The sequence below is a fragment of the Gigantopelta aegis genome, chromosome 2 (assembly GCF_016097555.1).
Source record: "Gigantopelta aegis isolate Gae_Host chromosome 2, Gae_host_genome, whole genome shotgun sequence".
NCBI classification, from domain to species: Eukaryota; Metazoa; Mollusca; class Gastropoda; order Neomphalida; family Peltospiridae; genus Gigantopelta; species Gigantopelta aegis.
The window spans coordinates 30,105,071-30,120,560 of NC_054700.1; the positions used below are offsets into that span (position 1 = coordinate 30,105,071).

Consider the following 15,490-nt stretch of genomic DNA (forward strand, 5'->3'; position numbering starts at 1 on the left):
CTACAAATGGATTATGTCACATAAAATAAAGCTTCTGTCTGAGCTAGCCCAAACGATTCCATTTTCTTTATTTGTATTGCAAATGTTGGTACGGTTGTATGGATTACTTTTCACCCAAATTCACCCTTTTGTATGTCTATAATATTTCGCAGCGTTAGTTCATGGATCTGTGTATTTATCAAAACCATGGATAGCTCGGACAGCATAGAGATTTAAAACAAAGAAAGAAAGAAATGGTTTATTTAACGACGCACTCAACACATTTTATTTACGATTATATGGCGTCAGACATATGGTTAAGGACCACACAGATTTTGAGAGGAAACCCGCTGTCGCCACTTCATGGGCTACTCTTTCCGATTAGCAGCAAGGGATCTTTTATTTGCGCTTCCCACAGGCAGGATAGCACAAACCATGGCCTTTGTTGAACCAGTTATGGATCACTGGTCGGTGCAAGTGGTTTACACCTACCCATTGAGCCTTGCGGAGCACTCAATCGGTGTTTGGAGTCGGTATCTGGATTAAAAATTCCATGCCTCGACTGGGATCCGAACCCAGTACCTACCAGCCTGTTGACCGATGGCCCAACCACGACGCCACCGAGGCCGGTAAGATTTAAAACAAAGTTAGACTCCACACTAAGCTGTGTGACAAAAGGGATGGTGACTCCAAATTTTCAATAGTCAACTGTTCTGTTATATCGAGGAATAGTAATTCTGCTCGTTTTGACTACTTCTAAAATACCTTAGGACATGCTTATTGTATTCTAATTCAAACATCAACATATTATTTTGGCACAGAAGTTGTTTAATCAGGGTTAAAATATTCAAAGACTCATTAAGGCTTTGCAAACGTTTTGTGGCAAACACTTCAAGGCTAATTCCAGATGTTACTAACTAAAATGATGTCAGATGCTATACACTATTGTGATGTTGTACATACTTTTTCGTGAAACTATTGCAATATTTGTCATCGTTCAGATAAAAACAATGGACGTGACAGCTGTAGACTGTGATTATGTCGGATGTCACAGCCGAAAAAACATAGTCTTACCACTGGTTTAACATTGATTCATCGCGATTACATGCCGTCACAATTGTTTGTAAATATGTATATTGTCGTTGTTTTTGTGGGAGTTGGGTTATTTGTGCAGGTTTAAATGTGTCAAACCAGTCTTGTGGGGGACAGTCCTTCTGCAGACAGTTCAGGAACAATGAACAGTCCTGGGGAAAGACAGTCCACCTATAGACAAAACAGGCCAGTGTTTCGTGGTAGTGTGTCGTCTATGTACATTAATGTTCAAAACGGTACCATTAGGTGAAACACTGACTTACACTGACATAATTGATAGCTAGTTATCTGGTTTGGGACAATCTTTGTTAAGGGATACTTTTGTGAAGAAATTCCACAAAGTGTGTGTGTGTGTGTGTGTGTGTGTGTGTGTGTGTGTGTGTGTGTATGTATGTGTGTATGTGTGTATGAGAGAGAGAGAGAGAGAGAGAGAGAGAGAGAGAGAGAGAGAGAGAGAGAGAGAGAGAGGGAGGGAGAGAGAGAGAGAGAGAGAGAGAGAGAGAGAGAGGGGGGGGGGGGTACAATACTTTGAAAGGTACTATTACGTTATTTGTGAAGCAGCCAGGTATCACTTTTATCAGCCATACTATCATGATGGCTAAAACGAAGATAATCTAATGACAGAAGATTTAGAATGGCTGTTACAAAGAGAAAACGTTTAACATAAACAACGGTACTCCCCACAATTATACATGTGAGACTGTAATTGTACAGTCAACTGTATAGGCATGTAAGCGAAGGATCTTGTGTATGTGGTGATTGCAAAGGTGTCAATGAATGGCAAATGTATTTTTGTCAATGCCAGTAAATTAGATGATTTCGACCTAGCTGTGGTGTTATAATGATTCAAATTACTTTATTGAAGTCATGCAGGACACAACCTTCTGGTTACATTACATTAGATGATTTCGACCTAGCTGTGGTGTTATAGTGATTCAAATTACTTTATTGAAGTCATGCAGGACACACCTTCTGGTTACATTACATTAGATGATTTCGACCTAGCTGTGGTGTTATAGTGACAAATTACTTTATTGAAGTCATGCAGGACACACCTTCTGGCTGCATTACATTAGATGATTTCGACCTAGCTGTGGTGTTATAGTGATTCAAATTACTTTATTGAAGTCATGCAGGACACAACTTTCTGGTTATATTACATTAGATGATTTTGACCTAGCTGTGGTGTTATAGTGATTCAAATTACTTTATTGAAGTCATGCAGGACACACCTTCTGGTTACATTACATTAGATGATTTCGACCTAGCTGTGGTGTTATAGTGATTCAAATTACTTTATTGAAGTCATGCAGGACACACCTTCTGGTTACATTACATTAGATGATTTCGACCTAGCTGTGGTGTTATAGTGATTCAAATTACTTTATTGAAGTCATGCAGGACACAACTTTCTGGTTACATTACATTAGATGATTTCGACCTAGCTGTGGTGTTATAATGATTCAAATTACTTTATTGAAGTCATGCAGGACACAACTTTCTGGTTACATTACATTAGATGATTTCGACCTAGCTGTGGTGTTATAATGATTCAAATTACTTTATTGAAGTCATGCAGGACACACTTTCTGGTTACATTGCATTACATGACATTTTGGGAGTATGAAAAATGGTAGCATTATTTTAGACTTTCGCTTTCCTCTGAGACAATACAACTGAAACTGACAAAGTGACAATAGCTTGTATGATCCTGTCTACCACTGTATAATGTTATATACTTAATGATTAAGCTTTACTGGAAAGTCACGGATTAGATCTATTAGCACTCTATTATACTGGCTTAAAACTACACAGTATTATTTTGAAAATTAGCCATTTTGAATCTTGATGACGCATATTGACGTCATATTGGCGTCATGACGTCATACGTACGTCATAGTATATTTTAACAAAATATTTGATTCTTTAATATAATTTTTCTATCTGCTTAAAAGACATTTATGGGGTCTAAAATCATCTCTTTAGGAGATATAGGACCTCAAAGTACTAGATTTTGCATCTGCAGTTTGGAATGGATGTTCTGCTTTAGATGCCGAGACCATTAAAAAAAATTCAACTTGAAGCAGTAAGAATAAAAATCCATCTGCTATTGACTCGGACTTCTGAGAGTAAACCTAATACGACAGAAGAGCTGATTTATAATGAGTGAGAATGTCGTGCAATATCACTTTTTATTTACAGGTCTACCCTGCTTCAAAATGATCCCAGACAGGGCTGTCATGCTGACATGACATGTGTGCACCCAACCTGCGTTTGGATCGTTTATCGTAACACTGGGGTATTGACAAGAACACACGCAAGCCTTCCCCATCACCTAGATAAATCAGCTCTCACGACGGATAACAAACACACACGCAAAGACAAAAAAATAAAACCTACTTCAGTTTGCCAACTAAACCTGCTGATAGTTGCGAGTTATTTCTCTTCACTGAAAGATGAAATAACATTGATTCCGTTGAGTAGAGCCACAGTTCAAACTTGTTAGGAATGGCACTCCCCCCATCTTAACGACAAGGGAGAAGTGTTCGTTACAACGATGCCTCAGCACATTTTAAATCAGCAGCTAGTTTTGGGAAGTCTTAACATGTATGACTCGTGTTACTCTTGGGCTAAGCTTTAGAAAAGAAACTTGCTGCATCAACAGGGTGTACTCTTACATAATAGCAGCAATGGTATATGTGATTCCTTGACAAGTAGAGCCACAGTTCAACTTGCTAGGAATGGCACTCCCCCCCCACCTCTCATAACGATAAGGAAGGAGTGTTCGTTACAACGATTCCTCAGCACATTTTAAATCAGCGGCTAATTTTAGGAAGTCTTAACATGCATGACTCTTATTACTCTTAGACTAAGCTTCAGAAAAGAAACCTGCTATCTCAAAAGGGTGTACTCTTACATAATAGCAGCAAGGGATTTTTTTAGAAACAACGATTCAGCTAGAAGTACCATACAACATTTTAGAAACAACGATTCAACTAGAAGTACCATACAACATTTTAGAAACAACGATTCAACTAGATGTACTATACAGTGTCTTAAAAACCATGTTTCAACTTCTAAAAGTACCATACATTACACTGTTTTTAGAAACTAAATTTTAACTAGAAGTAACATAGAATGCTCTTAGACACTACGTTTCACGTTCTAGAAGGTCCATAAACCGTTTTTAAAAAGTATATTTTAACTAGAACTATCATACAATGTTTTGGAAACTGAGTTTCAACTACAAGTACCAAACAATGATCTTAGAAATTAAGGTTCAACTCTTTAAGTGCCGTACAATGATCACAAAAACTAATGTTCAACTAAAATGACTATACACTGTTTTAAGAAACTAAGTTTCACGTAGAAGTACCGTACAGTATTTTAGACACTGCCCATTTCCACTAGTTAGTTTTTAAAGTTTGTTTTGTTTAACGACACCTTTAGAGCACATCGATTATTTAATCATCGCTATTGGATGTCAAACATTTGGTAATTTTTGACATTTAGTCTTAGAGAGGAAGCTCCCAACATTTGTTTTAATTAGTAGAAAGGGATCTTTTATATACACCATCCCACAGACGAGGATAGCACATACCACGGCCTTTGACATACCAGTCGTGGTGCACTGGCTGGAATGAGAAATAGCCCAATGGGCCGACCAACGGGGATCGATCGCAGACCAACCGCGTACCAAGCGAGTGCTTTATAACTGGGCTACACCCAGCATCCTATTTCCACAAGAAGTACCATACAAATTTTTAAGGGGTTATGCATAGTTAATACGCAATTTTGAATATCAGTGCATACGTCTGGGTGGTTCCCAAAAGAAAATGTTGATAAACCGAAGCATTTCGTTTGTTTACGGGCTTCGAACGGCCATTGGGGATGTTAGTATCTATGTTTATTTGGAACATTAAACATTTATGATAGATTTTTAATTTTCAGTAGGCCCACTTCTGAGGAAAGCTTAATTGGACAAAATATGTTGTTAACTTGTACTATAACCATCTACAATTAACTTTCTTACTGTTTCTTATTGCATCAAATAAAAATCAAATTCTAAAACTTTAACACACACTGTCTAGCACTAAGTGTATATTAATGTGTTATCCATATGCACATGATATACAACATAAAGCAATGTATTGTATAGTTAAAGGGACTGACAGTTTTTAAACACCTAAGGCATATTTTTTACTATTAGACCCATTTATGATCACTGAAATCAAACATTACTTATATTTTATTGTTTAGATTATTCATTTCCGTACAACCGAAGTGTTTCTGGTCATCCTGGTGTTTCTAATACCACAAAATACATTTCTCATATTTTTAAAAACGCACGTGCGTCTGAGAAGTCACAATTATGGAGTCGCGTTTTATTTTTATTTTAATGGTATTTCAACGTCACAAACTCTTGTTTCACTCGGTTGTATCCAAATTTGTTACAGGTTTGTAAATTAACCAAACTTAGTGTCCATTTTTTCGGGTTGAAACAAGAGTTTAGAAAAAAATATGCCTTAGTGTTTAAAAAACTAGGATCTGTCCCTTTAATATTGTTAGGATTTTTTTTTTTTCCAGCAAAAACAACCTACTAATAATCAGTATAAACATGGAGTCCAAGTCTGTATGAATTGTGTAAAGTCTCACATACAAGCAATTATTTATCATTTCCGACCATATTCCGTTCCGGAAGTAATCCGAGATCAATTTTCATATTTTATATCCTATAACGACAATCGTGATTGGCCTGTTAATGACGTGATAAATCATGTGGTTAGCCGAGAGTTACAGACGTACACTAGATGGCACACAGAAATCGTATCTCAGTGAGTAAATTCAATAATACATCTATAACACATTGATATCCAGTAATAACAATGTACATGGATGTAATGTGTTTACGTCGTTTTCCACTGCAGTCCATCAAATGCGACAAACTTTGCAAACAGGAATTATATGGAGGTACCGAAAGAAACAATCGCAATATTTAATCATTTTAAAATAACCGTATTCTCCAGCACTAGCGTAGCCAGGATTTGTTGGGGTTTTTGTTTTGTTTTGTTTTGTTGTTGTTGTTGTTTTTGTGGGGGGTTTTGGGGGGCAACCCACTGTTGGGGGACAACCCACACTATGTATGTATGTAAGAAGGTAGGCAGGTATGTTGGTAGGCAGGTATGTAGGTTAGCAGGTATGTATGTAGGTATGTATTTGGTATGTAGGTAGGTAGGTATGATTTTATATAAAAAAATTAATACAGTATAAAAAAGTTAGATTGGGGATCATTTGCCACCGTGCCCCCCGCCCCCTCGCTACGCCGCTGTTCTCTAGTTAGTATCCCCAATCTGATTCACATGCAACACAATGCGACAGAGACGCTTACACTGGCGTTAGGGGTATAATGTACTTAAAATGGACGCAAGACTTTCATGATGCAGAGGCGATTGATTTTAAACCAGATGCTAGTGGAAACAAAAACGTTTACTAAAGCAGCAGTTTTGTTTGTAATGTGCATTATTGAACGGTGTTGTAAGATGGGAAGAGGAGAACAGACGTTTGTGTTTTGCATTAGTAACTGGCGTTCCGGGATGAAGACGCGAGATTGGAACGGTTGTTGTGTTTGTGTGTTTTGCATTAGTGAACGAAGTTCTAGAACGGGAGGCGAAACCGCAGCTTTAACAATGCAGTCTCCAGTACATTATTAATCACGTATTAATTGGACATCATTTCGAATAGTGCTCGCTTGACGCAAGATCGATCACCCTCCCCCATCACTCTCCCTCCCCCATCATTTCTTCTTCCCACCACCACCAGGCTGCTGCACGGTAGAAGCAAGTGAATATTAGTGTGACACGGTGTCGACTGAAGAAGACACTGCTACCAAGCATGATCATACTAACATCTTCTAATAATTTTCTCTGAACAATAATATGAACTATAATAACTGAAATATAGTTTTCTCTGAACTATAATTTTCTCTGAAATATAATTTTCTCTGAACTATAATTTTCTCCGAACTATATATATGCACACACAGTCATTTCAATACGCTACGTGGCGTATCATAAACGAATGGTCATAAAAACAATATTTTCTTTGAATAACTTGTGAAACTAAATCTTTAACTTTGTCATTCTGTTGACAATCGAAATTACGTGGTCTATGAAAATACCTCAATAAACGATTCTCTAAAACTGTTATATAGTGGTCAACAAAGGTGTTTTGTTTCTGACTAGTAACAACTAAAAACAGGTTAAAACATTATTTGAATGCAAACAGGAAGTGTCTGTTTAGGCGCTGAATCCCAAAATATAAAAGTTTGCGCATCTGGTTCTTTTAAACGACAAAGCAGAAACATAGATTTTACGTTTATTGTAACATCTTTCCTCCTAGACAGGTACCAGGAAAAATCCTCGTTGAATGTTTAGCAATGTATATATATGATTAGCTGATTCAGTGTCCCTGGTGTTGATGATGGCATTCTATGGGTGGGGGCATTGGCGTAGCCAGGATCTTATATGGGGAGCCAACCCATATTGGGGGGGGGGGGGGGGGGGGTAACCCAGACTACGTATGTACACTATGTATGTATGTATGTATGTATGTGTATGTTATGTATGTATGATTTTATCAAATTTAATTACCCTCATGCCTTAAAGGGACATTCCCGAGTTTGCTGCATTGTGAGATTTTTTCGACTAATAAAATATTTCTACGATTAAACTTACATATTAAAAATATTTCTTCTTGTTTATAATATCAGTGTCTGTATATTCAAGGTGTTTCTGGTCGTCTTAATATTTGTAAGAAGCCCAAACTGGATTTTGTCTTCAAATAATTTCGTACGTACAAAATAAAAAAGTTTTTTTTTTTAGGAAATAACATGTAATTTAACCTAGTGCAAATATTAGAACGATCACAAACACGTTTAATATACAGCCACTAATATTTTTTGCAGAAAAATATATTTGATATGCAATTAGAGTCGTCAAAAAGTATCTGTTAGTTGATAGCATCTTAACAATTGCCGCAAACTCAGGAATGTCCCTTTAAATGGGTGTGTGTAAGGAAGACGAAATTAGAAATGTTGAGAATGGCCTCTGAAATAGGATATATTATATACTAGTATGCATGTAATGGCAAAACAACGGTTTGCATTCATTTTTGTTCTTTCGTATAAATAATATGACCGCATGCTAAACGATCGTGTATGCCACGCATATTGTATAGAACTTAATTTGAAATAAAATAATTTTAACAAAATCTCAATGGACAAACATTCATTAGAAATCAAAGCATTGTTTCCACGTTCACTTCAGAACATGGTATAAAAGTGTACTAAAAATAAAAGAAATGACTGGTTAACGTTTCGGGATGCCAATAAAGCCTAATTCTAACATTTTGTCCAGAACTCGAGAGGAGGTATTCTCAATCGCCACACTAAATTATAATTTTTATTACCTGCATGGGGTCTTCTATACGCACTTTCCCGCAAACTGCACGTAAACGTACATCTACGACTCAACCACAATTTTATTACTATTATAGTACAACAAATATAGGTAAACGTACACGTATTTTATTTTATTTTGTCCTTAACATGCTCCATCTTTTGTAATGATGTAAATTTCTTCGTGAAATAGATGCCAAACACTTCTAAATGTATGGCCGGATAAAACTGCTGGTTGCAGACGTAAACTTACGATGTTTTATGAAATAGGTCGCTGACCGGTAACGCAAATTATAACCCTCGAGGTGTGTGTGTGTGTGGGGGGGGGGGGGGGGGGGGGGGGGTAAACGCCTATAGGATCCATTAAACATAATCTGCAGTGTCGTATCTTTTTGACGTTATGACATCATTAGTTAATTTATTGTGTAAACTGAACGTTCCACTCTAAAGGCGATCAAGTTACCAGTGTCGTGTTGCATGAAAGGAACCGATTTCGTTTTAATGGGCGTCTTTCGCGTACGGTAAACGTACAGCTCTAAATTAAAATATTCCATTGAATCATCACCGATAGGTCCCTATTTACACAGCTTTGCCTCGCTGTTCGAGTTAAGAGTTAAAATCGATTGAAAAGACACGATCGTAGGGTTGGTAATCTTACTTTCGTTAAAGGGACAGTCCAGAGTGTGTTGCCTTTGTTAAAGGGACAGTCCTGAGTGTGTTGCCTTTGTTAAAGGGACAGTCCTGAGTATGTTGCCTTTGTTAAAGGGACAGTCCTGAGTTTGTTACCTTTGTTAAAGGGACAGTCCTGAGTTTGTTACCTTTGTTAAAGGGACAGTCCTGAGTGTGTTGCCTTTGTTAAAGGGACAGTCCTGAGTATGTTGCCTTTGTTAAAGGGACAGTCCTGAGTATGTTGCCTTTGTTAAAGGGACAGTTCCGAGTTTGTTGCCTTTGTTAAAGGGACAGTTCTGAGTTTGTTGCCTTTGTTAAAGGGACAGTTCTGAGTTTGTTGCCTTTGTTAAAGGGACAGTTCTGAGTTTGTTGCCTTTGTTAAAGGGACAGTTCCTGAGTTTGTTGCCTTTGTTAAAGGGACAGTTCCGAGTTTGTTGCCTTTGTTAAAGGGACAGTCCTGAGTATGTTGCCTTTGTTAAAGGGACAGTTCCGAATTTGTTGCCTTTGTTAAAGGGACAGTCCTAAGTTTGTTGCCTTTGTTAAAGGGACAGGCCTGAGTTTGCTGCCAACTGTAATTATATATCCAATATATATTTCTGCATAAAATATTAGTGGCTATATATTAACCGTGTTTCTGATCAATCTTGTAATTGTACTAGGTTAAACTTCTTTTTTTTTCGTACGTACGAAATTATTTGAAGACAAAATCCAGTTTGGGCTTCTTACAAACATTAAGACGACCAGAAACACATTGAATATACAGACACAGGTATTCTAAAAAAAAAAGATTTTATTAGCCAGAAACATCTTACAATGCAGAAAACTCAGGACCGTCCCTTTAAAACCTGTTAGTGGAGAAATGGGTGGTGGGCGTCAGGTCTGTGGGGTATTCAACAGGGTCGGGACATGGTGAGTGGAGAGTTTGTAAACAACCTACATTGTTCACTGGACTTGAGTGAACTTTTAAAGTAGTCTTCGTCAGTTAATTTACTTCTTATTTACATATGCATAAATAATTTATCAGCTATGTGTCACATACATTTACATACATTGCCATATCTAGGTTTTCGGAAGGATGTGTGTAGGGTTTTTTGACAGGCCGTGGACATCAAATGGAGCTATTCATTAAAGTTTGTAACTGTTTCACAAATGACATTCCTTTTGGGCTACAAAAATAAATAATTTGGCATTTATTTACAATAAAAACATGTTTAACAGGAAATGTTTTATTTAACGACGCACTCAGCACAATGTTTAACAGATCCACCATTTAAAAATAAATTCCGTCTGCCTTCTAAAAGTGTAAAATACCTTGTGCCACGTGTTGTGTATATATAAAACAAAAGTTGATTTTTACAAAATATTTTATCAACTTTTTAAAACCCCATTAATTAATTTGAATTTATTTTTTGTGCTTACATCCAATTAAGGTTCAAGCACGCTATCCTGGACACATAATTCAGTTATCTATTGATATTGTTAACGGCGCCCGATCCATCGTTAAAAACGATAGCGCAGTGCAGTGTCAGTGAAACGTCAGTCTAACTACACCCACCCACCCACCACCACCACCACTTCCAAACCCACCACCACCATTTTCGTTTAGCCCGAGTACTCTGACCGTAAGAGGGCAAGACGGACATTTGGACAGGAACTGTTATGAGGCTCTTGTTACGCAATGACTGACCGTCTTGCATTATTACGCCGGAGTTTGCGGTGTAAGAACTCGGGCTACACTTCGCTTCTACTGTGGTGTTACCAAATGTTTGACACCCAATAGCCGATGATTAAAAAATGAAGGTGCTCTAGTGGTGTCGTTGAACAATCGTTTTCGTTCCAACAAGTGCACCGCGACTGGTATATCAAAGCCGTTGTATGTGCTATCCTGTCTGTGGGATGGTGCATATAAAAGATACTACCTTGCTACTACTGGACAAAATGTAGCGGGTTTCATCTCTAAGATAGACTACTAGTATATGTCTAAATTACCAAATGTCTGAGATCTAATAGACGATGATTAATAAATCAATGTGCTCTAGTGGTATCGTTAAACAAAACAAACTAACTTTAAACAAACTTTTTGTCAAATTATTGATGAACTTGAACAATGGACATGTAATTTTTTTTTTTTTAATTTCTTTCTTTCTTTCTTTCATAATTTCCTTCTCCCCTTCCCCTTCTACTTTCTCGTTTTTTATTTTTATTTTTCTCTTCCAATATTCTGAAAATATGTGACAATTGTATGTAACTGTATATAACCATACATTTTAAAAACAATCTGTATAACACAGCACTAATATATATTTTTTTTTAAAGTATTCAACAAAATGAAATATCGTAAAGCTTCGTTTAATATGAATAATATAATACATGAAACGTCCAAGCGATTACTAGTTTCAGCAACCAAAGTATCTCTGCGCGTGGTCTGGTCGGAATATAATACAGGGGAGAATGTAAAGATGTATAAACAGATGTGTGAATCCGCCGGAGAAAGTACAAATCGTGTTTACCCAACCCTGAGCGGCGCATAGCGTTTCACACACAGTTATACACACGAAAAAACCCCAACACCTTACCTTATCAGTTAAGAAATATCCACTCGAACAAATTAGTATAGTTATCCAAAGAATATAAGCGATTCTTGCGATCAGGCCAATAACACGTCGCTCCGACTCAGTCGAAGCAAGTTTAAAAACTACTGACATCGTCTGTCAATCAATTCACTGGGATTCCCCCTAGCCGGTCGGATTGGTTTGCGCATGGGCGGTAGCGGGATAGCGGAGAAAGAAAAACAATAGGGGCCCGCTTTGGGGTTTAAAATGTACCTGGATTTTCGTTTGATTTTTTTTAAATTTAATTTCGTTTTTAAATCCAATTAAGGTTCAAGCTTACCGTCGTGAACTACCTACACAGAACATGGGGAGGTCAATGAGGTTAATTAGGTTAAAGAGAGAGAGTCTGTGAAGTAGTCTTAAATCTCCGGTGAGCCGTTAAACTTCACACTGGGTGGGTACTAAGGTGTGAACGAGTATCCACTAAGTTTAGGTCTGGTGGGTTAAGCACTACACAGCTTGGAGTAGTGATCGCCGTGAAATCCACGGGGCGTAAGGATATGCGTAGGTAAAGTGCAAGTGTTGTGAAATAAATACGGAACGAGTCTATTTCGATTAGCGCTGTGTATGAAATAATCAAACCAGTGGCGGATCCAGAAAATCCATGGGGGGGGGGGGGGGCAGTGACATGAGGTGGAATGACAAGGGAATTTTGGGGGAGGTTTGGAAGGAGATCGTAATTTTTTTTTAAAATTAATATATAATAAAATTATAACTGCCCCCCCCCCCCCCCCCCCCCCCCCCGATCCGCCTCTGCAAACTGTATGTCTCGGACATGGACGTTTAGAGCATTTGGTAATTTTGACATATAGTCATGAGAGGAAACCCGCTACAATTTTCCATTAGTAGCAAGGGGTCTTTTATATACACTATTCCACAGATAGGATGGCACATACCACGGCCTTTGATATACCAGTCGTGGTGCACTGTCTAGAACGAGAAATATCCCAAAAGCACCACCAACGCGGATCGATCCCGCCCATCGGTCAGAGGGTAGGTCCAAGTGGGATGTTTCGGTCTAAATCAAAAACAAAATGTATGTGGCACAATACTGTATTCTCTTAATTGTGGCATACCGTTTGTGTGTTTGTTTGTGTGCTAGGTATTAACATGTTTATATCCCGATGGCTCGAACCAACAACATATAAGGCTAGAACAACAAATTGTTATCTCTTGTTGGCCACCAGCATCGGCTATTGGAAGGAAGGAAGGAAGGAAATGTTTTATTTAACGACGCACTAAACACATTTTATTTACGGTTATATGGCGACGGAGTGGGATGTCAAATATTTGGTCATTTTGACACATAGTCTTAGAAGACACCCACTACATTTTTTCATTTCATTTCGAATTATTTTCGTGCTTATATCCAATTAAGGTTCAAGCACGCTGTCTTGGGCACACACCTCAGCTATCTGAGCTGACTGTCCAGGACATTGGGTTAGTTGTTAGTTGGTTAGTAGTTAGTGAGAGAGAAGAGGGTGTACTTATACCTACCCGTTGATTCGTTAAAACTCACTTTGGATGGGAGCAGGTACCGGGCTGCGAACCCTGTACCTAGAAGCCTTATATCCGATGGCTTAACCACGACACCACCGAGGCCGATATTTTTCCATTAGTAGCAAGGGGTCTTTTATATGCATTATCCCACAGACAGGATAGCACATACCACGGCCTTTGATATACCAGTCGTGGTATACTGGCAGGAACGAACAATTCCCGATTTGTAAGAGCTGTTAGCTGTAACATGCGTGGTAGTTAGCCTGATGTGTAAACATTTTGACTTGTGACCTTTTTATCTTTCTGCTACAATGTATGCTTTGTGGATTTCCTTAAGATTTAATGTATGGTGGGGTTTTTTTTCCATTTTTCGAATGTTTTTTTTGTTTGTTTGTTTTTTTTTTTTTTTGGAGAGGGGGGAGGCTGAAACTTCCACCCTCTCAACATATGTTGGCCGAAACATCTACGCCGAAACGTCCGGGCCGAAATGTCCACGGCCGAAACGTTTGTTCATGCGCATTGGTAGGTACGAAATGTATACCATTGAACATCGCGTGTGCAGGGGAAGGTTGGACCTTACACGACTCGGGTGCAGGGAAGGTTGGACTTTTCAGGACTCGGGGTGCAGGGAAGGTTGGACCTTACAGGACTCGGGGTGCAGGGAAGTTCGGACCTTACGGGACTCGGAGTGCAGGGAAGGTTGGACCTTAAACGACTTGGGGTGCAGAGAAGGTTGGACCTTACACGACTTGGGGTACAAGGAAGATTGGACCTTACACGACTTGGGGTGCAAGGAAGGTTGGACCGTACACGACTTGGGGTACAAGGAAGGTCGGACCTTACACGACTTGGGGTACAAGGAAGGTCGGACCTTACACGACTTAGGGTACAAGGAAGGTCGGACCTTACAGGACTCGGGGAGCATGAAAGATTGGACCTTACAGGACTCGGGGAGCATGGAAGGTTGGACCTTACAGGACTTGGGGTGCAGAGAAGGTTGGACCTTACAGGACTTGGGGTGCAGAGAAGGTTGGACCTTACAGGACTTGGGGGATGGGTGCAGTATTGAGGGAAGGGGAAGGTTGGACCTTACAGGACTTGGGGAAGGGGTGCAGGGAAGGGGAAGGTTGGACCTTACAGGACTTGGGGGGGGTGCAGTATTGAGAAGGGGGTTGGACCTTACAGGACTTGGGGGAAGGGGGGTATTGAAGGGGAAGGTTGGACCTTACAGGACTTGGGGGGAAGGGTGCAGTATTGAGGGAAGGGGAAGGTTGGACCTTACAGGACTTGGGGGGATGGGTGCAGTATTGAGGGAAGGGGAAGGTTGGACCTTACAGGACTTGGGGGAAGGGGTGCAGTATTGAGGGAAGGGGAAGGTTGGACCTTACAGGACTTGGGGTGCAGAGAAGGTTGGACCTTACAGGACTTGGGGAAGCGGAAGGTTGGACCTTACAGGACTTGGGGGATGGGTGCAGTATTGAGGGAAGGGGAAGGTTGGACCTTACAGGACTTGGGGAAGTGCAGTATTGAGGGAAGGGGGACCTTGCAGGACTTGATGGGGCAGTATTGAGGGAAGGGGGTTGGACCTTACAGGACTTGGGGGGAAGGGGTGCAGTATTGAGGGAAGCGGAAGGTTGGACCTTACAGGACTTGGGGGATGGGTGCAGTATTGAGGGAAGGGGAAGGTTGGACCTTACAGGACTTGGGGGAAGGGGTGCAGTATTGAGGGAAGGGGAAGGTTGGACCTTTTCAGGACTCGGGCTTACAGGTTTGAGAGAAGGATTACTTACCGTCCTGGCAATGACGTGTCATCAACACAAGTAATGTTTGTTTTCTTATGTCGGATTCCTCTTAATCTTCTTTTCTTTCCTTTGTTTCATGTGGGGTGTTTGGTGGGATGACGTTGGGGTTCCGTTTATGGTCTGCACAACACCCAACCTCAGTCAGTCATCAACAATGAGTTTGTCGCCAAAACGCAGGTAATAGACTCCGGGTTTTCAAATACCAAGTGATGCAAACTTAATGGCGAAAATAACACAAAAAAGTTACTGAAGTGGAACATTATTGAAAGGTCTAAGTTAGTTGTACGTTTACTTATGGTAAATCGATTGTGGTTTTAGTCTGTCTGTCTCTGTCCGTCTGTCTGTCTGTCTGTCTGTCTGTCTCTGTCCGTCTGTCTGTC

The 15,490-nt window shown here is 39.5% G+C and overlaps 1 protein-coding gene across 1 annotated transcript in view; it reads right to left on the reverse strand.

Moving 5' to 3' along the window:
- Positions 1-11,858, reverse strand: part of LOC121383599 (thyrotropin-releasing hormone receptor-like) — a 134,637-nt gene extending 122,779 nt beyond the window's left edge. Inside the window, exon 1 of the mRNA XM_041513690.1 lies at positions 11,773-11,858. The gene's annotated coding sequence lies outside the window, so the exon portion shown is untranslated. The remainder of the gene's footprint in view (positions 1-11,772) is intronic.
- Positions 11,859-15,490: the final 3,632 nt, after the last annotated feature.